We start from the raw sequence: 25807 nt of genomic DNA on the forward strand, positions 1-25807 counted from the left end.
CATGAAGAAAATCCATGCTGATGGGCTTTTGGAATCACTTGATTATGAATCAGTTGATGCTTGCGAACCGTGCCTCATGGGCAAGATGACTAAGACTCCTTTCTCCGGAACAATGGAGCAAGCAACTGATTTATTGGAAATAATACATACTGATGTATGCAGTTCGATGAATGTTGAGGCTCGCGGCGGGTATCATTATTTTCTGATCTTCACAGATGATTTGAGAAGATATGAGTATATCTACTTGATGAAACACAAGTCTGAAATATTTGAAAAGTTCAAAGAATTTCAGAGTTAATTGGAGAATTATCATAACAAAATAAAAGTTTCTACGATATGATCGCAGAAGTAAAATATTTGAGTTACGAGTTTGGCCTTCAGTTAAAACAATGTGAAATAGTTTCACTACTCACGCCACCTGGAACACCACAGTGTAATGGTGTGTCCGAACGTCATAACCGTGGTTTATTAGATATGGTGCGATCTATGACGTCTCTTGCTGATTTACCGCTATCGTTTTGGGATTATGCATTAGAGACAGCTACATTCACGTTAAATAGGGCACCATCTAAATTCGTTGAGACGACACCGTATGAACAATGGTTTGGCAAGAAACCTAAGCTGTCGTTTCTTAATGTTTAAGGTTGCAATGCTTATGTGAAAAAGTTTCAACCTGATAAGCTCAAACCCAAATCAGAGAAGTGCGTCTTCATAGGATACCCAAAAGAAAATCTTGGGTACACCTTCTATCACAGATATGAAGGCAAGATATTCGTTGCTGAGAATGGATCCTTTCTAGAGAAGGAGTTTCTTTCGAAAGAAGTGAGTGGGAGAGAAGTAGAACTTGATGAGGTAACTGTACCTGCTCCCTTATTGGAAAGTAGTTCATCACAGAAATCTATTCCTGTGACTACTACACCAATTAGTGAGGAAGCTAATGATGATGATCATGTAACTTCAGATCAAGTTACTACCGAACCTCGTAGGTAAACCAGAGTGAGATCCGCACCAGAGTGGTATGGTAATCCTATTCTGGAGGTCATGTTACTTGACCATGACGAACCTACGAACTATGAGGAAGCGATGATGAGCCCAGATTGAATGGCTTGAGGCCATGAAATCTGAGATGAGATCCATGTATAAGAACAAAGTATGGACTTTGATTGACTTGCCCAAAGATCGGCGATCCATTAAGATTAAATGGATCTTCAAGAGGAAGACGGACACTGATAGTAGTGTTACTATCTACAAAGCTAGAATTGTCGCAAAAAGGTTTTCGACAAGTTCAAGGTGTTGACCATGATGAGAATTTCTCACTCGTATCTATGCTTAAGTCTGTCCGAATCATGTTAGCTATTGCCGCATTTTATGAAATCTGGCAAATGGATAAACAAAACTGCATTCCTTAATAGGATTTATTAAAGAAGAGTTGTATATGATGCAACCAGAAGGTTTTGTCGATCCTAAAGGTACTAACAAAATATGCAAGCTCCGGCGATCCATCTATGGACTGGTGCAAGCATCTCGAGTTGGAATATACGCTTTGATAAGTTGATCAAGGCATATAGTTTTATACAGACTTGCGGTGAAGCCTGTATTTACAAGAATGTGAGTGGGAGCACTACAACATTTCTGATAAGTATATGTATGACATATTGTTGATCGGAGATGATGTAGAATTATTTTGCAAAGCATAAAGGAATGTTTGAAAGGAGTTTTTTCAAAGAAAGACCTCGGTGAAGCTGCTTACATATTGAGCATCAAGATCTATAGAGATAGATCAAGACGCTTGATAAGTTTTTCAATGAGTACATACCTTGACAAGATTTTGAAGTAGTTCAAAATGGAACAGTCAAAGAAAGAGTTCTTGCCTGTGTTACAAGGTGTGAAACTGAGTAAGACTCAAAACCCGACCACAACAGAAGATAGAGAGAGAATGAAAGTCATTCCCTATGCCTCAGCCATAGGTTCTATAAAGTATGCCATGCTGTGTACCAGACCTATTGTATACCCTGCCCTGAGTTTGGCAAGGGAGTACAATAGTGATCTAGGAGTAGATCACTGGACATTTGTCAAAAACATCCTTAGTGGAATAAGGATATGTTTCTTGATTATGGAGGTGACAAAAGGTTCATCGTAAAGGGTTACATCAATGCAAGTTTTGACACTGATCCAGATGACTCAAAGTCTCAATCTGGATATGTATTGAAAGTGGGAGCAATTAGCTAGAGTAGCTCCGTGTAGAGCATTGTTGACATAGAAATTTGCAAATTACATACGGATCTGAATGTGGCAGACCCGTTGACTAAACTTCCCTGACAAGCAAAACATGATCACACCTTAGTACTCTTTGGGTATTAATCACATAGCAATGTGAACTAGATTATTGACTCTAGTAAACCCTTTGGGTGTTGGTCACATGACGATGTGAACTATGGGTGTTAATCACATGGTAATGTGAACTATTGATGTTAAATCACATGGCGATGTGAACTAGATTATTGACTCTAGTGCAAGTGGGAGACTGAAGGAAATATGCCCTAGAGGCAATAATAAAGTCATTATTTGTTTCCTTATATCATGATAAATGTTTATTATTCATGCTAGAATTGTATTAGCCGGAAACTTAGTACATGTGTGAATACATAGACAAACAGAGTGTCACTAGTATGCCTCTACTTGACGAGCTCGTTGAATCAAAGATGGTTAAGTTTCCTAGCCATAGACATGAGTTGTCATTTGATTAACGGGATCACATCATTAGAGAATGATGTGATTGACTTGACCCATTCCGTTAGCTTAGCATGATGATCGTTTAGTTTGTTATTACTGCTTTCTTCATGACTTATACATGTTCCTCTGACTATGAGATTATGCAACTCCCGAATACTGGAGGAACACTTTGTGTGCTATCAAACGTCACAACGTAACTGGGTGATTATAAAGGTGCTCTATAGGTGTCTTCGATGGTACTTGTTGAGTTGGCATAGATCGAGATTAGGATTTGTCACTCCGATTGTCGGAGGGGTATCTCTGGGCCCTCTCGGTAATGCACATCACTATAAGCCTTGCAAGCAATGTGACTAATGAGTTAGTTGCGGGATGATGCATTACGGAACGAGTAAAGAGACTTGCCGGTAACGAGATTGAACTAGGTATTGAGATACCAACGATCGAATCTCGGGCAAGTAACATACCGATGACAAAGGGAACAACGTATACCGTTATGCGGTTTGACCGATAAAGATCTTCGTAGAATATGTAGGAGCCAATATGAGCATCTAGGTTCCGCTATTGGTTATTGACCAGAGATGAGTCTTGGTCACGTCTACATAGTTCTCGAACCCGTAGGGTCCGCACGCTTAATGTTCAGTGATGATCGATATTATGAGTTTATGTGTTTTGATGTACCGAAGGTTGTTCGGAGTCCCGGATGAGATCAGGGACATGACGAGGAGTTTTGAAATGTTTGAGACATAAAGAACGATATATTGGAAGGCTATATTCGGACATCGGAAAGGTTCTGAGTGGTTCGGGTATTTATCGGAGTACCGAAGAGTTACGGGAATTTGCCGGGGAGTATATGGGCCTTATTGGGCTTTAGGGGAAAGAGAGAGGGGAGGCTGCGCACCCCCCAAGGCCTAGTCCAAATTGGACTAGGGGGAGGGGCGATGCCCCCTCCTTCCTTCTCTTCTCTTTTCCCTTTCCTTCTCTCCTACTCCTACTACATGGAAGGGGGGGATCCTACTCCCGGTGGGAGTAGGACTCCCCAGGGTGCGCCATAGTAGAGGGCCGGCTCTCCCCTTCCTCCACTCCATTATATACGGGGGAGGGGGAACCCCATGGACACCTAAGTTGATTAGTTGATCTTTTAGCCGTGTGCGGTGCCCCCCTCCACCATAATCCACCTCGGTCATATCGTAGCGGTGCTTAGGCGAAGCCCTGCGTTGGTAGCATCATCATCACCGTCATCACGCTGTCGTGCTGACGGAACTCTCCCTCGAAGCTCTGCTGGATCGGAGTTCATGGGACGTCACCGAGCTGAACGTGTGCCGAACTCGGAGGTGCCGTGCGTTCGGTACTTGGATCGGTGAGATCGTGAAGACGTACGACTACATCAACCACGTTCATAACGTTTCCGCTTTTGGTCTACGAGGGTACGTGGAAAACACTCTCCCCTCTCGTTGCTATGCATCACCATGATCTTGTGTGTGCGTAAGAAATTTTTGAAATTACTACGTTCCCCAATAGTGGCATCCGAGCTAGGTTTATGCGTAGATGTTATATGCACGAGTAGAACACAAAGGAGTTTTGGGTGTGGATATATACATATTGCTTGCCGTCACTAGTTGATTCTTGATTCAGCGGCATTGTTGGATGAAGCAGCCCAGACTGACATTACGCGTACGCTTATGCGAGACTGGTTCTACCGACGTGGTTCGCACACAGGTGGCTAGTGGGTGTTTGTTTCTCCAGTTTTAGTTGAATCGGATTCAGCGAACAGGGTTCTTTTTGAAGATCAAAAAGCAATCACTATACCGCGTTGTGGTTTTTTATGCGTAGGTAAGAACGGTTCTTGCTCAGCCTATAGCAGCCATGTAAAACTTGCAACAACAAAGTAAAGGACGTCTAACTTGTTTTTGCAGGGCATGTTGTGATGTGATATGGTCAAGACATGATGAGATATAAATTGTTGTATGAGATGATCATGTTTTGTTAAAGTTATCGGCAACTGGCAGAAGCCTTATGGTTGTCTCTTTATTGCATAAGATGCAAGTGCCATGTAATTGCTTTACTTTATCGCTATGCGATAGCAATAGTTGCAAAAGCAATAGTTGGCGAGACGACCATGTGACGACACATTGATAGAGATCAAGATAATGGAGATCATGGTGTCATGCCGGTGACGATAGAGATCATGACGATACTTTGGAGATGGAGATCAAAGGCGCAAGATGATCATGGCCATATCATGTCACATATTTTGATTGCATGTGATGTTTATCCTTTATGCATCTTATTTTGCTTAGTTTGGCGGTAGCATTATAAGATGATCTCTCACTAAATTTCAAGGTATAAGTGTTCTCCCTGAGTATGCACCGTTGCGACAGTTCGTCGTGCCGAGACACCACGTGATGATCGGGTGTGATAAGCTCTATCTTCACATACAACTGGTGCAAGCCAGTTTTGCACACGCGGAATACTCGGGTTGAACTTGATGAGCCTAGCATATGCAGATATGGCCTCGGAACACTGGAGACCGAAAGGTCGAGTGTGAATCATATAGTAGATATGATCAACATAGTGATGTTCACCATTGAAAACTACTCCATCTCACGTGATGATCGGACATGGTTTAGTTGATTTGTATCACGTGATCATTTAGATGACTAGAGGGATGTCTATCTAAGTGGGAGTTCTTAAGTAATATGATTAATTGAACTTTAATTTATCATGAACTTAGTCCTGATAGTATTTGCATAACTATGTTGTAGATCAATAGCTCGCGATGTAGCTCCCTGTTTATTTTGATATGTTCCTAGAGAAAAACTAAGTTGAAAGATGTTAGTAGCAATGATGCGGATTGGATCCGTGATCTGAGGATTATCCTCATTGCTGCACAGAAGAATTATGTCCTTGATGCACCGCTAGGTGACGGACCTATTGCAGGAGCAGATGCAAACGTTATGAACATTTGGCAAAGCTCGGTATGATGACTACTTTGATAGTTTAGTGCACCATGCTTAACGGCTTAGAATCGGGGCTTCAAAGACGTTTTGAACGCCACGGAGCATATGAGATGTTCCAAGAGTTGAAATTAGTATTTCAGACACATGCCCATGTCGAAAGGTATGAGACCTTTGACAAGCACTTTGCCTACAAGATGGAGGAGAATAGCCTAGCTAGTGAGCATGTGCTCAGAATGTCTGAGTACTACAATCACTTGAATCAAGTGGGAGTTAATCTTCCAGATAAGATAGTGATTGACAGAGTTCTCTAGTCACTATCACCAAGTTACTGGAACTTCGTGATGAACTATAATATGCAAGGGATAACGGAAATGATTCCCAAGCTCTTCGTGATGCTGAAATGTTATTATTTATTTCCTTATATCATGATAGATGTTTATTATTCATGCTAGAATTGTATTAACCGGAAACTTAGTACATGTGTGAATACATAGACAAACAGAGTGTCACTAGTATGCCTCTACTTGACTAGCTCATTGAATCAAAGTTGGTTAAGTTTCCTAGCCATAGACATGAGTTATCATTTGATTAACATAATCACATCATTAGAGAATGATGTGATTGACTTGACCCATTCTGTTAGCTTAGCACGATGATCGTTTAGTTTGTTGCTACTGCTTTCTTCATGATTTATACATGTTCCTCTGACTATGATATTATGCAACTCCTGAATACAGGAGGAACACTTTGTGTGCTACCAAACGTCACAACGTAACTAGGTGATTATAAAGGTGCTCTACAGGTGTCTCCAATGGTACTTGTTGAGTTGGCATAGATCGAGATTAGGATTTTCACTCCGATTGTATGAGGGGTATCTCTGGGCCCTCTCGGTAATGCACATCACTATAAGCCTTGCAAGCAATGTGACTAATGAGTTAGTTGCGGGATGATGCATTACGGAACAAGTAAAGAGACTTGCCGGTAATGTGAACTAGGTATTGAGATACTGACGATCGAATCTCGGGCAAGTAACATACCGATGACAAAGGGAACAGCATATACCGTTATGCGGTTTGACCGATAAAGATCTTCGTAGAATATGTAGGAGCCAATATGAGCATCCAGGTTCCGCTATTGGTTATTGACTGGAGATGAGTCTCGGTCATGTCTACATAGTTCTCGAACCCGTAGGGTCCGCACGCTTAACGTTCAGTGATGATTGGTATTATGAGTTTATGTGTTTTGATGTACCGAAGGTTGTTCGGAGTCCCAGATGAGATCAGGGACATGACGAGGAGTCTCGAAATGTTTGAGACGTAAAGATTGATATATTGGAAGGTTATATTCGGACATCGGAAATGTTCTGAGTGGTTCGGGTATTTATCGGAGTACTGGAGAGTTACGGGAATTCGCCGGGGAGTATATGTGCCTTATTGGGCTTTAGGGGAAAGAGAGAGGGGAGGCTGCACGCCCCCCAAGGCCTAGTCCGAATTGGACTAGGGGGAGGGGCGGCGCCCCCTCCTTCCTTCTCTTCTCTTTTCCCTTTCCTTCTCTCCTACTCCTACTACATGGAAGGGAGTAGGATTCCCCAGGGCGCGCCATAGTAGAGGGCCGGCCCTCCCCCTCCTCTACTCCTTTATATATGGGGGAGGGGGCACCCCATGGACACACAAGTTGATCAGTTGATCTTTTAGCCATGTGCGGTGCCTCCTCCACCATAATCCACCTCGGTCATATCGTAGTGGTGCTTAGGCGAAGCCTTGCGTCGGTAGCATCATCATCACCGTCATCACGCCATTGTGCTGAAGAAACTCTCCCTCGAAGCTCTGCTGGATCGGAGTTCATGGGACGTCACCAAGCTGAACGTGTGCTGAACTCGGAGGTGCCATGCGTTCGGTACTTGGATCGGTCAGATCATGAAGACGTACGACTACATCAACCAGGTTCTCATAATGCTTCCACTTACGGTCTACAAGGGTGTGTGGACGACACTCTCCCCTCTCATTGCTATGCATCACCATGATCTTGCGTGTGCGTAGGTTTTTTTTTGAAATTACTACGTTCCCCGACAGGCACCCCATGGACACATAAGTTGATCATTGATCTCTTAGCTGTGTGCGGTGCCCCCCTCCACCATAATCCACCTCGTGCATATCGTAGCGGTGCTTAGGCGAAGCCCTGTTCCGGTAGCATCATCATCACCGTTATCACGCCGTCGTGCTGACGAAGCTCTCCCTCGACACTATGTTGGATCGTAAGTTCGTGGGACGTCACCGAGCCGAACGTGTGCAGATCGTGGAGGTGCCATACCTTAGGTTCTAGGATGGGTCGATCGTGAAGACGTACGACTACATCAACCGCGTTGTCATAACGCTTCCGCTTACGGTCTATCGACAACACTCTCCCCTCTCATTGCTATGCATCACCATGATCTTGCGTGTGCGTAGGATTTTTTTTGAAATTATTGCGTTCCCCAATAGTGGCATCCGAGCCAGGTTTATGCGTAGATGTTATATGCACGAGTAGAACACAAAGGAGTTGTGGACGTGGGTATATACATATTGCTTTCCATCACTAGTTGATTATTGATTCGGTGGTATTGTTGGATGAAGCGGCCCAGACCGCCATTACGTGTACGCTTACGAGAGACTGGTTCTACCGACGTGCTTCGCACACATGTGGCTGGTGGGTGTTAGTTTCTCCAACTTTAGTTGAATCAGATTCAATGAACAGGGTTCTTTCTGAAGATCAAAAAGCAATTACTATACCGTGTTGTGGTTTTTGATGCATAGGTAAGAACGGTTCTTGCTCAGCCCGTAGCAGCCACGTAAAACTTGCAACAACAAAGTAGAGGACGTATAACTTGTTTTTGCAGGGCATGTTGTGATGTGATATGGTCAAGACATGATGCTAAATTTTATCGTATGAGATGATCATGTTTTGTAACACAGTTATCGGCAACTGGCAGGAGCCATATGGTTGTCGCTTTATTGTATGAAATGCAATCGCCATGTAATTGCTTTACTTTATCACTAAGCGGTAGCGATAGTCATAGAAGCAATAGTTGGCGAGATAACAATGATGCTTCGATGGAGATCAAGGTGTCAAGCCGGTGACGATGGTGATCATGACGGTGCTTTGGAGATGGAGATCAAAGGCACAAGATGATGATGGCCATATCATATCACTTATATTGATGGCATGTGATGTTTATCCTTTATGCATCTTATTTTGCTTAGTTTGACGGTAGCATTATAAGATGATCTCTCACTAAATTTCAAGGTATAAGTGTTCTTCCTGAGTATGCACCGTTGCTACAGTTCGTCGTGCCGAGACACCACATGATGATCGGGTCTGATAAGCTCTACGTTCACATACAACGAGTTTAAGCCAGTTTTGCACACGTGGAATACTCGGGTTAAACTTGACGAGCCTAGCATATGCAGATATGGCCTCGAAACACTGAGACCGAAAGGTCGAGCATGAATCATATAGTAGATATGATCAACATAGAGATGTTCACCATTGAAAACTACTCCATCGCACGTGATGATCGGACATGGTTTAGTTGATATGGATCACATGATCACTTAGATGATTAGAGGGATGTCTATCTAAGTGGGATTTCTTAAGTAATATTATTAATTGAAGTTAGTTTATCATGATCTTAGTCCTGATAGTTTTTGCATATCTATGTTGTGGATCAATAGCTTGTGATGTAGCTCCCCGTTTATTTTTGATATGTTCCTAGAGAAAAATAAGTTGAAAGATGATAGTAGCAATGATGCAGACTGGGTATGTGATCTGAGGATTATCCTCATTGCTGCACAGAAGAATTATGTCCTTGATGCACCGCTAGGTGATGGACCTATTGCAGGAGCTGATGCAGACGTTATGAACATTTGGCAAAGCTCGGTATGATGACTACTTGATAGTTTAGTGCACCATGCTTTAGGCTTAGAACCGGGACTTCAAAAATGTTTTGAAATGTCATGGAACATATAAGATGTTCTAAGATTTGAAATTGGTATTTCATACTCATGCCCGTGTCGAGAGGTAGGAGACCTCTGACAGTACTTTTCCTACAAGATGGAGGAGAATAGCTCAACCAGTGAGCATGTGCTCAGATTGTCTGGGTACTACAATTGCTTGAATCAAGTGGGAGTTAATCTTCCATATAAGATAGTAATTGACAAAGTTCTCTAGTCACTATCTCCAAGTTACTAGAACTTAGTGATGAACTATAATATGCAAGGGATGACGAAAGTAATTCCCAAGCTCTTCTCAATGCTGAAATCGGCGAAGGTAGAAATCAAGAAATAGCATCAAGTGCTGATGGTTAACAAGACCACTAGTTTCAAGAAAAGGGCTAAGGGAAAGAAAGAGGAACTTCAAAGAAGAATAACAAGCAAGTTGTTGCTCCCATGAAGAAGCCCAAAGCTAGACCCAAGCCTGGAACTGATTGCTTCTACTGCAAAGAATGGTCACTGAAAGTGGAACTGCCCTAGATACTTGGCGGATAAGAAGGATGGCAAAGTGAACAAAAGTATATTTGATATACATGTTATTGATGTATACTTTACTAGTGTTTATAGAAACCCCTCAGTATTTGATACTGGTTCAGTTGCTAAGAGTAGTAACTCGAAATGGGAGTTGCAAAATAAACAGAGACTAGTTAAGGGCGAGGTGATGATGTGAGTTGGAAGTGATTCAAAGGTTGATAAGATCACCATCACACACTCCCTTTACCTTCGGGATTAGTGTTGAACCTAAAATAAATGTTATTTGGTGTTTCCGTTGAGCATAATATGATTGGATCATTTTTATTGCAAGACGATTATTCATTTAAGTCAAAGAATAATTGTTATTCTGTTTACATGAATAAAACCTTCTGAGGTCAAACACCCAAGGTGAATGGTTTATTGAATCTCGATCGTAGTGATACACATATTCATAATATTGAAGCCAAAAGATGCAAAGTTAATAATGATAGTGCAACTTATTCGTGGCACTGCCGTTTAGGTCATATTGGTGTAAAGGGCATGAAGAAACTCCATGCTGATGGGCTTTTGGAATCACTTGATGCTTGCGAACCATGCCTCATGGGCAAGATGACTAAGACTCCGTTCTCCGGAACAATGGAGCGAGCAACTGACTTATTAGAAATAATACATACTGATGTATGCGGTCCGATGAGTGTTGAGGCTCGCGGCGGGTATAGTTATTTTCTGACCTTCACAGATGATTTGAGCAGATATGGGTGTATCTACTTGATGAAACATAAGCCTAAAACATTTGAAAAGTTCAAAGAATTTCATAGTTAAGTGGAAAATCATCGTAAACAGAAAATAAAGTTTCTACGATCTGATCGTGGAGACGAATATTTGAGTTATGAGTTTGGTCTTCAACTAAAACAATGTGGAATAGTTTCACAAATTCATGCCACCTGGAACACCCCAGCATAATGGTGTGTCCGAACGTCATAACTGTACTTTACTGTATATAGTGCAATCTATGATGTCTCTTACCGATTTACCACTATCATTTTGGGGTTATGCATTAGAGACAGCTACATTCACGTTAAATAGGGCACCGTCTAATCCGTTGAGACAACACCGTATGAACTATGGTTTGGCTAGAAACCTAAGCTGCCGTTTCTTAAAGTTTGGGGTTGTGATGCTTATGTGAAAAAGTTTCAGCCTGATAAGCTCAAACCCAAATCGGAAAAGTGCGTCTTCAAAGGAAACCCAAAAGAAACTGTTGGGTACACCTTCTATCACAGATCTGAAAGGCAAGATATTTGTTACTAAGAGTGGATCCTTTCTAGAGAAGAAGTTTCTCTCGAAAGAAGTGAGTGGGAGGAATGTAGAACTTGATGAGGTAACTGTACCTTCTCCCAAATTGGAAAGTAGTTCATCACAGAAATCAGTTCTAGTGATTTCTACGCCAATTAGTGCGGAAGCTAATGATGATGATCATAAAACTTCAGATCAAGTTACTACCGAACCTCGTAGGACAACCAGAGTATGGTCCGCACCAGAGTGGTACGGTAATCCTTTCTGGAAGTCATGTTACTAGACCATGACGAACCTATGAACTATGATGAAGCGATGATGAGCCCAGATTCAGCGAAATGGCTTAAGGCCATGAAATCTGAGATGGGATCCATGTATAAAGAACAAAGTATGGACTTTGATTGACTTGCCCAATGATTGGCGATCCATTGAGAATAAATGGATCTTCAAGAGGAATACGGACGCTGATAGTAGTGTTACTATCTACAAAGCTCAAATTGTCGAAAAAAGGTTTTCGACAAGTTCAAAGGTGTTGACTACGATGAGATTTTCTCATTCGTAGCGATGCTTAAGTCAGTCCGAATCATGTTAGCAATTGCCACATTTTATGAAATCTGGCAAACGGATGTCAAAACTACATTCCTTAATGGATTTCTTAAAGAAGAGTTGTATATGATACAACAATAAAATTTTGTCAATCCTAAAGGTCCTAACAAAGTGTGCAAGCTCCAGCGATCCATCTATGGACTGGTGCAAGCATCTCGGAGTTGGAATATACGCTTTGATGAGTTGATCAAAGCATATAGTTTTATACAGACTTTTGGAGAAGCCTGTATTTACAAGAAAGTGAGTGGGAGCTCTGTAGCATTTCTGATATTATATGTGGATGACATATTGTTGATCGGAAATGATACTGAATTTCTGGATAGCATAAAAGGATACTTGAATAAGAATTTTTCAAAGAAAGACCTCGGTGAAGCTGCTTACACATTGAGCATCAAGATCTATAGAGATAGATCAAGACGCTTGATAAGATTTTCAATGAGTACATACCTTGACAAGATTTTGAAGTAGTTCAAAATGGAGTTCTTGCCTGTGTTGGAAGGTGTGAAGTTGAGTAAAGACTCAAAACCCGACCACAACAGAAAATAGAAAGAGAATGAAAAGTACTTCCCTATGCCTCAGTCATAGGTTCTATAAAGTATGCTATGTTGTGTACCAGTCCTATTGTATACCTTAGCATGATTCTGGCAAGGGAGTACAATAGTGATCTAGGAGTAGATCACTGGGCATCGGTCAAAATTATCCTTACAGGACTAAGGAAATATTTCTCAGTTATGGAGGTGATACAAGAGTTCGTCGTAAAAAGTTACATCGATGCAAGCTTTTTACATCGATCTAGATGACTCTAAGCCTCGATCTAGATACATATTGAAAGTGGGAGCAATTATCTAGAGTAGCTCTATGCAGAGTATTCTAGACATACAAATTTGCAAAATACATACGGATCTCAATGTTGCAAACCCGTAGACTAAACTACTCTCACAAGCAAAACATGATCACTCTTTGGGTGTTAATCACATAGCGATGTGAACTAGATTATTGACTCTAGTAAACCCTTTTGGGTATTAGTCACATGGAGATGTGAACTAATCACATAAATATGCGAACTATTGGTGTTAAATCACATGACAATGTGAACTAGATTATTGACTCTAGTGCAAGTGGGAGACTGAAGGAAATATGCCCTAGAGGCAATAATAAAGTTATTATTTATTTCCTTATATCATGATAAATGTTTATTATTCATGCTAGAATTGTATTAACCAAAAACTTAGTACATGTGTGAATACATAGACAAACAGAGTGTCACTAGTTTGCCTCTACTTGACTAGCTCGTTGAATCAATGATGGTTATTTTTCCTAACCATAGACATGAGTTGTCATTTGATTAACGGGATCGCATCATTAGAGAATGATGTGATTGACTTGACCCATCCGTTAGTTTAGCATGATGATCGTTTAGTTTGTTGCTATTGCCTTCTCCATAATTTATAAATGTTCCTATGAATATGAGATCATGCAACTCCCGAATACCGGAGGAACACTTTGTGTGCTACCAAACGTCATAACGTAACTGGGTGATTATAAAGGTGCTCTACAGGTGTCTCCAATGGTGTTTGTTGAGTTGGCATAGATCGAGATTAGGATTTGTCACTCCGAGTATCAGAGAGGTATCTTTGGGCCCTCTCGGTAATGCACATCACTATAAGCCTTGCAAGCATTGTGACTAATGAGTTAGTTGCGGTATGATGTATTACGAAACGAGTAAAGAGACTTGCCGGTAACGAGATTTAACTAGGTATTGAGATACTGACAATCGAATCTCGGGCAAGGTAACATACCGATGACAAAGGGAACAACGTATGTTGTTATGTAGTTTGACCGATAAAGATCTTAGTATAATATGTAGGAACCAATATGAGCATCCAAGTTCCGCTACTGGTTATTGACCGGAAGTGAGTCTCGGTCATGTCTACATGTTTCTCGAACCCGTAGGGTCCTCACGCTTATCGTTCGGTGACGATCGGTTTTATGAGTTTATGTGTTTTGATGAACCGAAGGTTGTTCAGAGTCCCAGATGTGATCACGGTCATGATGAGGAGTCTCGAAATGGTTGAGACATAAAGATCGGTATATTGGAAGCCTATGTTTGTGAAGGAAATATGCCCTAGAGGCAATAATAAAGTTATTATTTGTTTCCTTATATCATGATAAATGTTTATTATTCATGCTAGAATTGTATTAACCGGAAACATAATACACGTGTGAATACATAGACAAACAGTATGTCACTAGTATGCCTCTACTTGACTAGCTCGTTGAATCAAAGATGGTTAAGTTTCCTAGCCATAGACATGAGTTGTCATTTGATTAACGGGGTCACATCATTAGAGAATGATGTGATTGACTTGACCCATTCCGTTAGCATGGCACTTGATCATTTAGTTTGTTACTATTGCTTTCTTCATGACTTATACATGTTCGTATGACTATGAGATTATGCAACTCCCGTTTACCGGAGGAACACTTTGTGTGCTACCAAACGTCACAATGTAACTGGGTGATTATAAAGGTGCTCTACAGGTGTCTCCGAAGGTACTTGTTGGGTTGGCGTATTTCGAGATTAGGATTTGTCACTCCTACTGTCGGAGAGGTATCTCTGGGCCCACTCGGTAATGCACATCACTATAAGCCTTGCAAGCATTGCAACTAATGAGTCAGTTGCGGGATGATGTATTACAGAACGAGTAAAGAGACTTGCCGGTAACGAGATTTAACTAGGTATTGAGATACCGATGATCGAATCTCGGGCAAGTAACATACCGATGACAAAGGGAACAATGTATGTTGTTATGCGGTCTGACCGATAAAGATCTTTGTAGAATATGTAGGAGCCAATATGAGCATCCAGGTTCCACTATTGGTTATTGACCGGAGACGTGTCTCGGTCATGTCTACGTAGTTCTAGAACCCGTAGGGTCCGCACGCTTAAAGTTCGGTGACGATCGTAATTAGGGTTTTTGTGTTTTGATGTACCAAAGGTTGTTCGGAGTCCCGGATGTGATCACGGACATGACGAGGAGTCTCGAAATGGTCGAGACATAAAGATTGATATATTGGAAGCCTATATTTGGATATCAGAAACGTTCCGGGTGAAATCGGGATTTTACCAGAGTACCGGGGGGTTACCGGACCCCCCGGGGGTTAATGGGCCTACATGGGCCCTAAGGGAGAAGAGGAGGGCCGGCCAGGGCAGGCCACGCACCCCCTCCCCCCTAGTCCGAATAGGACAAGGAAGGGGGGGGCCTTTCCTCTTTCCCCCTTCCCCTTTCCTTCTCCAACAAGGCAAGAGGGGGGGAGTCCTACTCCCGGTGGGAGTAGGACTCCTCTAGGCGCACCCCTAGGGGCTGTCCGCACCTCCCCCTCTCCCTCCTTTATATACGGGGGCAGGGGGCACCCCATGACACACAAGTTGATCTTCGTGATCGTTCCTTAGCCATGTGCGGTGCCCCCTTCCACCATATTCCACCTCGGTCATATCGTAGGGGTGCTTAGGCGAAGCCCTGCGTCGGTAGAACATCATCACCGTCATCACGCCGTCGTGCTGACGAAACTCTCCCTCAACACTCGACTGGATCAGAGCTCAAGGGACGTCACCGAGTTGAACGTGTGCAGAAGTCGGAGGTGCCGTACGTTCGGTACTTGGATCGGTCGGATCGGGAAGACGTACGACTACTTCCTCTACGTTGTGTCAACGCTTCCGTTGCCGGTCTACGAGGGTACGTAGACAAAACTCTCCCCTCTCGTTGCTATGCATCACCATGATCTTGCATGTGCGTAGGAATTTTTTTGAAATTACTACGTTACCCAAAAGTGGCATCCGAGCCAGGTTTTATGCGTAGATGTCATATGCACGAGTAGAACACAAGTGAGTTGTGGGCGATATAAGTCATACTGCTTACCAGCATGTCACACTTTGGTTTGGCGGTATTGTTGGATGAAGCGGCCCGGACCGACATTACGTGTATGCTTACGCGAGACTGGTTTTACCGCCGTGCTATGCACACAGGTGACTAGCGGGTGTCAGTTTCTCCAACTTTAGTTGAACCGAGTGTGGCTACGCCTGGTCCTTGAGAAGGTTAAAACAGGACTAACTTGACAAACTATCGTTGTGGTTTTCGATGCGTAGGTAAGAACAGTTCTTGCTCAGCCCGTAGCAGCCATGTAAAACTTGCAACAACAAAGTAGAGGACGTCTAACTTGTTTTTGCAGGGCATGTTGTGATGTGATATGGTTAAGACATGATAAGATATAAGTTGTTGTATAAGATGATCATGTTTTGTTGAAGTTATCGGCAACTGGCAGAAGCCTTATGGTTGTCTCTTTATTGCATAAGATGCAAGAGCCAAATAATTGCTTTACAATTATCTCTATGCGATAGCAATAGTTGCAAGAGCAATAGTTGGTGAGACGACCATGTGACGACACATTGATATAGATCAAGATGATGGAGATCATGGTGTCATGCCAGTGACGATGGAAATCATGACGATGTTTTCGAGATGGAGATCAAAGGCACAAGATGATGATGGCCATATCATGTCACATATTTTGATTGCATGTGATGTTTATCTTTTATGCATCTTATCTTGGTTTAATTGATGGTAGCATTATAAGATGATCTCTCACTAAATTTCAAGATAAAAGTGTTCTCCCTGAGTATGCACCGTTGCCAAAGTTCATCGTGCCCAGACACCACGTGATGATCGGGTGTGATAAGCTCTACGTCCATCTACAACGGGTGCAAGCCAGTTTTGCACACGCAGAATACTCAGGTTAAACTTGACGAGCCTAGCATATGCAGATATGGCCTCGGAACACTGAGACTGAAAGGTCGAGCATGAATCATATAGTAGATATGATCAACATAGTGATGTTCACCATGGAAAACTACTCCATTTCACGTGATGATCGGTTATGGTTTAGTTGATTTGGATCACGTGATCACTTAGAAGATTAGAGGGATGTCTTTCTAAGTGGGAGTTCTTAAGTAATATGATTAATTGAACTTAAATTTATCATGAACTTAGTCCTGGTAGTATTAGCATATCTATGTTGTAGATCAATAGCTCGCGTTTAGCTCCCCTGTTTTATTTTTGATATGTTCCTAGAGAAAACTAAGTTGAAAGATGTTAGTAGCAATGATGCAGATTGGATCCGTGATCTGAGGTTTATCCTCATTGCTGCACAGAAGAATTATGTCCTTAATGCACCGCTAGGTGAGAGACCTATTGCAGGAGCAAATGCAGACGTCATGAACGTTTGGCTAGCTCAATATGATGACTACTTGATAGTTTAGTGCACCATGCTTAACAACTTAGAATCGGGACTTCAAAGACGTTTTGAACGTCATGGATCATATGGATGTTCCAGGAGTTGAAGTTAATATTTCAAGCAAATACCCAAGTTGAGAGATATGAAGTCTCAAACATGTTCTATAGCTAAAAGATGGAGGAGAATAGCTCAAGCAGTGAGCATGTGTTCAGATTGTCTGGGTACTACAATCGCTTGAATCAAGTGGGAGTTAATCTTCCAGATAAAATAGTGATTGACAGAATTCTCTAGTCACCATCACCAAGTTAGTAGAACTTCGTGATGAACTATAGTACGCAAGGGATGATGAAAACGATTCCCCAGCTTTTCATGATGATGAAAATCGATGAAGGTAGAAATCAAGAAAGAGCATCAAGTGTTGATGATTAACAAGACCACTAGTTTCAAAAAAAGGGCAAAGGGAAAGAAAGGGAACTTCAAGAATGTAACACCCTCGATGCGACTATATCTCCCACGTGTCGTGGCACGACTTAGAGGCATAATCGCATTGAAGGCATATGTCGCAAGTTAGGCAATCTTCACAACATCCCATGTAATATAGATAATAAAAGGGGAGATAACATAGTTGGCTTACACTCGCCACGTCAATCAAGTACATACATAACATAACATCATCCAAACACTCATGGACCGACTACGGCGCCAAAATAAAAGATAACCCAACAAGCGACACGGTCCCGATCACCCCCAACTGGGCACTACTACTGATCATCAGGAAAGGAAACATAGTATCGTTGAGAGTCTTCGTCGAACTCCCACTTGAGCTCAAACATGTCTCCTGGAGCGAAATCATCAGGCCCTGCATCTGGTGTAATAGTAATCTGTGAGCCACAGGGACTCAGCAATCTCGCACCCTTGCGATCAAGACTATTTAAGCTTATAGGTAAGGCAAGGTAAATATAGGTGGAGCTGTAGCAAGCGACTAGCAAGTATGGTGGCTAACTTATTCGCAAAAGAGAGCGAGAAGAGGAGGCAAAGTGCGAGAAAGAAACTAGAGAACAACCTGCGCAAACATTACTCCAACATTGTGTCCACTTCCCGGACTCCGCCGAGAAGAGGCCATCACGGTAACACACTCAGTTAATTCATTTTAATTAAGTTAAGGTTCAAGTTATCTACAACCGGACATTAAGAATTTCCCATCTGCCCATAACCGCGGGCACGGCTTTCGAAAGTTCAAATCCCTGCAGGGGAGTCCCTACTTAGCCCATGACAAGCTCTCACGGTCAATGAAGGAATAGACCTGCTCCCAAGACGTTCCGATCAGACTCGGTATCTCGGTTCTTCAAGACATTTTGACAGGTTAAAACCAGACCAGCAACACCGCCCGAATGTGCCGACAAATCCCGATAGGAGCTGCACATATCTCATTCTCAGGGCACACTCAGATGTGCAAGATGTCAGGTAGGCCAGCCCAGAGTTGCCCCTTGTAGCCCCGGACATCGCTCGGTGGGACCAACACTCAGAGGAGCACTGGCCCGGGGGGGGGGGCTAACAAGATGACCCTCGGGCTCCGGAAACCCAAGGGAAAAGAGGCTAGGTGGCAAATGGTAAAACCAAGGTTGGGCATTGCTGGAAAAGCTTTAATCAAGGCGAACTATCAAGGGGTTCCCATTATAACCCAACCGCGTAAGGAACGCAAAATCCGGGAACATAACAACGATATGACGGAAACTAGGGAGGCAAGAGTGGAACAAAACACTAGGCGAGAGGCCGAGCCTTCCACCCTTTACCAAGTATATAGATGCATTAAGATAACAAGATAATATAATGATATCCTAACAAGTAAATAAATGCTCCAACAAGGAACGGCCTCCAATCTTCACCTGCAACTAGCAACGCTATAAGAGGGGCTGAGCAAAGCGCTAACATAGCCAATCAACGGTTTGCTAGGACATGGTGGGTTAGAGGTTTGACATGGCAATTTGGGAGGCTTGAAAGCAAGTGGTAGGCATCGTAGCATTGGCATAGCAAAAGAGCGAGCAATCTAGCATAGCAAAGATAGTAGTGATTTCGAGGGTATGATCATCTTGCCTGCACAGTTGTCAGAGTTGACTGGATCCTCGAAAGCAAACTCAATGGAATCCTCGTTAGCGAACTCGTCTCCCGGCTCTACCCAAACAAGACAAGCAAGCAACAAGGACAAAATCAACCACGTGTAAGGATCAAACAAGATGATGCAATGATGGTATGCTATGCGGGATGCATATTCAAGATGTGACAGGAAATTCATGAACCTGGCCTCAACTTGGGAATCCAAGTGTTCCACTAGAAAGATGAGATGAAATCGCTTGAAAACGATATAAAGAACGCCGGAATCAGAGTTACGGTTTGGAAATGGCAAGCGATTCAAATATGACACCGGTCTGCGGTTTACAGCAAGTAGCCATCTAAATGCAACGAGATGAACATGCTACAGCACCCAAACATGACAAAAAATACATGGTAGGGATGCATTCAAGATTATTATCAAAAGTCTAGCACTGAGCTACGGCCAATTCATCCATTAACAGGTTCAAACAAGTATGGCAAAAATGCATATGGCAAACAGATCTCAGACTTAGTGAAATTAACACTTGTCTGGAATTTCAGATCAGATAGCACTCTTCGGAGCAACAAAACTACATGCTACAGGACCCGAACATGGCAAAGTAAAGCATGGCATGGAGCTACTCAAAAATCTTAACAAAAGTCCCTTAGTGACCTTGAGCCAAAAGGGATCAGAAAATACAATTGCAAGCATGTGAACATAGCAAAAACATAATCAGTTCTCAGACTTAGTGAAAACTGGAGCATGCTGAAACATAACTCAAGTAGGCATGTTTACGAGCTCGATGCACTCACTACGGAGCAAGTCATGACAAGATAACCATACATACATCAAGAAAACACAAAATGCAAGCTAGACATGGCAAGAACAATAACATAGCATGCACGGATCAACTACAACATCATCGGCAAAATTGCAAACAAGTTGACAATCTGCCCAGATTCACAAAGTAGCAAAAGTAGAGCTCGATTGACTCAAGCTAGGGTGCTCCATAATTACAAACAAAGACATGGATGGATAGATCACTGCAAGATTAACAAAACACCCTTACTGATCATCCTCAAAAGAGGCACGGATCACTAGGAAACAATATGAACATATGGCCATATGAGATAAACAGCTCAAGGACTTAGTAGAATTGCCAAGTCCCTGAAATCAGAATTACCAAGTGCCTCACTTGGCAAGCTTGTGCTAGTCACCACACACATCACAAAAATACATGGGTTTCTCCTCTGGAAAGATGACAAAGCCCTTAACAAAACATATGTAGAGCTCAGGGGCATAGCATGCATGCAATAATCATGGCAAAAATGACAAAAAACCTAAATGGAGTAGCAGATCTGACAATTATCTCAAGTAGCCCTCTTCCAACAGCATTTCGGGCATCAAGATGAACTCAAATGAAAATGATGCAATGGAATGAAATGATGTACTCTCAGAGATGAACATTTTGATATGCTATATGCATGAATCGGAGATGCAGATGCAAAGTTACGAGGCTATGAACAGGAGCACTTGGATCTGGGATTCAGGGACTTAGAAGAAAATCACACCCCGGGAAAAGTGGATCTCGCGGATCGGGACGGAGCGGTGCGGGGACGGGCGAGGGCGTTTGGATCAGGGACCGGTGGATCTGGTCCCGATCCGGATCCGGCCGGAATCTCGCCGGAGTTCACCGGGGAGGTGACCGGAGATGGTGGTGGAGACGGCCGGCGAGCGAGGCGAGCGGGGCGGCGGCCGGAGCAACGCAGGGCGGCGGCGCAGCGAGCACCGGGCGGCGAGGCGGGCCGCGGCGGCCGGCGCGGAGGCGGCGGGGCGGCGATGACCGGGCGGCGGGGCGGCGCGGTCCGGCGATGGCGGCGCGGTCTGGCCGAGCCTCGGGCATGAGGAGGCGGGGCGAGGGAGCAGGCCGCGGGGGCCGGCTCCGTGCTCCCGGGCCGTGGCGGCGGCTGGCGGCGGAGGTGCCATGTGGCAGCCTGCCACTGGTGTGGGCGGGCGGCGGACGGTGTCCGGCCGGCACGGACGTGTCCGGCGCGGCGCGGTGGATATATTTAGGGTTAGAGGAAGGGGAAGATCCGTGAATTTCGGGAGGGGACTTTAAATAGAGGTAGAGGGAGCTAGGAGAGTCCAAATGAGGTGCGGTTTGCGGCCATGCGATCGTGATCGAACGCTCTAGATGATGGAGCAGGTTTAGGTGGGTTTTGGGCCAAATTGGAAGGGTGTTGGGCTGCAACACACACGCGGCCTTTTCGGTCCCTCGGTTAACCGTTGGAGTATCAAACGAAGTCCAAAAGGTACGAAACTTGACAGGCGGTCTACCGGTAGTAAACCAAGGCCGCTTGGCAAGTCTCGGTCCAATCCGGCAATGTTTAATCCCCACACACGAAAGAAAGGTAGAAATGACCACCATAGGAGAACGAAGCGCCGGAATGCAAAACGGACAACGGGGAAAATGCTCGAATGCATGAGACGAACACGTATGCAAATGCAATGCACATGATGACATGATATGAGATGCATGACAACGACCACAACACATGGAGAAAAAGACCCGAACCCGAGAAAATATAATAACTTAAACGCCGGAAACGGCAAGAGTTGGAGTACAAATTGGGAAAGTTACATCCGGGGTGTTACAAAGAAGAACGACAAGCAAGTTGCTGCTCAAGTGAAGAAGCCCAAGTATGGTCCTAAGCCTGAGACTAAGTGCTTCTACTGCAAAGGGACTGGTCACTGGAAGCAGAACTGCCCCAAGTATTTGGCGGATAAGAAGGATGGCAAAGTAAACAAAGGTATATTTGATATACAGATTAATGATGTGTATTTTACTAGTGTTCGTAGCAACCCCTCGGTATTTGATACTGGTTCAGTTGCTAAGAGTAGTAACTTGAAACGGGAGTTCCAGAATGAACAGAGACCAGTTAAGGGTGAAGTGACGATGTGTGTTGGAAGTGGTTCCAAGATTGATATGATCATCATCGCACACTCCCTATAATTTCGGGATTAGTGTTGAACCTAAATAAGTGTTATTTGGTGTTTGCGTTGAGCATGAATATGATTTTATCATGTTTATTGCAGTACGGTTATTCATTTAAGTAAGAGAATAAATTGTTGTTCTGTTTACATGAATAAAACCTTCTTTGGTCATACACCCAATGAAAATGGTTTGTTGGATCTCAATTGTGGTGATACACATTCTCATAATATTGAAGCCAAAAGATGCAAAGTTAATAATGATAGTGCAACTTATTTGTGGCACTGCCGTTTAGGTCATATTGGTGTAAAGCGCATGAAGAAAATCCATGCTGATGGGCTTTTGGAATCACTTGATTATGAATCAGTTGATGCTTGCGAACCGTGCCTCATGGGCAAGATGACTAAGACTCCTTTCTCCGGAACAATGGAGCAAGCAACTGATTTATTGGAAATAATACATACTGATGTATGCAGTTCGATGAATGTTGAGGCTCGCGGCGGGTATCATTATTTTCTGATCTTCACAGATGATTTGAGAAGATATGAGTATATCTACTTGATGAAACACAAGTCTGAAATATTTGAAAAGTTCAAAGAATTTCAGAGTTAATTGGAGAATTATCATAACAAAATAAAAGTTTCTACGATATGATCGCAGAAGTAAAATATTTGAGTTACGAGTTTGGCCTTCAGTTAAAACAATGTGAAATAGTTTCACTACTCACGCCACCTGGAACACCACAGTGTAATGGTGTGTCCGAACGTCATAACCGTGGTTTATTAGATATGGTGCGATCTATGACGTCTCTTGCTGATTTACCGCTATCGTTTTGGGATTATGCATTAGAGACAGCTACATTCACGTTAAATAGGGCACCATCTAAATTCGTTGAGACGACACCGTATGAACAATGGTTTGGCAAGAAACCTAAGCTGTCGTTTCTTAATGTTTAAGGTTGCAATGCTTATGTGAAAAAGTTTCAACCTGATAAGCTCAAACCCAAATCAGAGAAGTGCGTCTTCATAGGATACCCAAAAGAAAATCTTGGGTACACCTTCTATCACAGATATGAAGGCAAGATATTCGTTGCTGAGAATGGATCCTTTCTAGAGAAGGAGTTTCTTTCGAAAGAAGTGAGTGGGAGAGAAGTAGAACTTGATGAGGTAACTGTACCTGCTCCCTTATTGGAAAGTAGTTCATCACAGAAATCTATTCCTGTGACTACTACACCAATTAGTGAGGAAGCTAATGATGATGATCATGTAACTTCAGATCAAGTTACTACCGAACCTCGTAGGTAAACCAGAGTGAGATCCGCACCAGAGTGGTATGGTAATCCTATTCTGGAGGTCATGTTACTTGACCATGACGAACCTACGAACTATGAGGAAGCGATGATGAGCCCAGATTGAATGGCTTGAGGCCATGAAATCTGAGATGAGATCCATGTATAAGAACAAAGTATGGACTTTGATTGACTTGCCCAAAGATCGGCGATCCATTAAGATTAAATGGATCTTCAAGAGGAAGACGGACACTGATAGTAGTGTTACTATCTACAAAGCTAGAATTGTCGCAAAAAGGTTTTCGACAAGTTCAAGGTGTTGACCATGATGAGAATTTCTCACTCGTATCTATGCTTAAGTCTGTCCGAATCATGTTAGCTATTGCCGCATTTTATGAAATCTGGCAAATGGATAAACAAAACTGCATTCCTTAATAGGATTTATTAAAGAAGAGTTGTATATGATGCAACCAGAAGGTTTTGTCGATCCTAAAGGTACTAACAAAATATGCAAGCTCCGGCGATCCATCTATGGACTGGTGCAAGCATCTCGAGTTGGAATATACGCTTTGATAAGTTGATCAAGGCATATAGTTTTATACAGACTTGCGGTGAAGCCTGTATTTACAAGAATGTGAGTGGGAGCACTACAACATTTCTGATAAGTATATGTATGACATATTGTTGATCGGAGATGATGTAGAATTATTTTGCAAAGCATAAAGGAATGTTTGAAAGGAGTTTTTTCAAAGAAAGACCTCGGTGAAGCTGCTTACATATTGAGCATCAAGATCTATAGAGATAGATCAAGACGCTTGATAAGTTTTTCAATGAGTACATACCTTGACAAGATTTTGAAGTAGTTCAAAATGGAACAGTCAAAGAAAGAGTTCTTGCCTGTGTTACAAGGTGTGAAACTGAGTAAGACTCAAAACCCGACCACAACAGAAGATAGAGAGAGAATGAAAGTCATTCCCTATGCCTCAGCCATAGGTTCTATAAAGTATGCCATGCTGTGTACCAGACCTATTGTATACCCTGCCCTGAGTTTGGCAAGGGAGTACAATAGTGATCTAGGAGTAGATCACTGGACATTTGTCAAAAACATCCTTAGTGGAATAAGGATATGTTTCTTGATTATGGAGGTGACAAAAGGTTCATCGTAAAGGGTTACATCAATGCAAGTTTTGACACTGATCCAGATGACTCAAAGTCTCAATCTGGATATGTATTGAAAGTGGGAGCAATTAGCTAGAGTAGCTCCGTGTAGAGCATTGTTGACATAGAAATTTGCAAATTACATACGGATCTGAATGTGGCAGACCCGTTGACTAAACTTCCCTGACAAGCAAAACATGATCACACCTTAGTACTCTTTGGGTATTAATCACATAGCAATGTGAACTAGATTATTGACTCTAGTAAACCCTTTGGGTGTTGGTCACATGACGATGTGAACTATGGGTGTTAATCACATGGTAATGTGAACTATTGATGTTAAATCACATGGCGATGTGAACTAGATTATTGACTCTAGTGCAAGTGGGAGACTGAAGGAAATATGCCCTAGAGGCAATAATAAAGTCATTATTTGTTTCCTTATATCATGATAAATGTTTATTATTCATGCTAGAATTGTATTAACTCAAAACATAATACATGTGTGAATACATAGACAAACAGTGTGTCACTAGTATGCCTCTACTTGACTAGCTCGTTGAATCAAAGATGGTTAAGTTTCCTAGCCACAGATATGAGTTGTCATTTGATTAACGGGGTCACATCATTAGAGAATGATGTGATTGACTTGACCCATTCCATTAGCATAGCACTTGATCGTTTACTTTGTTGCTATTGCTTTCTTCATGACTTATACACATTCCTATGACTATGAGATTCTGCAACTCCCGTTTACCGGAGGAACACTTTGTGTGCTACCAAATGTCACAACATAACTGGGTGATTATAAAGGTGCTCTACAGGTGTCTCCGAAGGTACTTGTTGGGTTGGCGTATTTCGAGATTAGGATTTGTCACTCTGATTGTCGGAGAG

This window comes from Triticum urartu, chromosome 2 (assembly GCF_003073215.2).
Source record: "Triticum urartu cultivar G1812 chromosome 2, Tu2.1, whole genome shotgun sequence".
Taxonomy (NCBI): domain Eukaryota; kingdom Viridiplantae; phylum Streptophyta; class Magnoliopsida; order Poales; family Poaceae; genus Triticum; species Triticum urartu.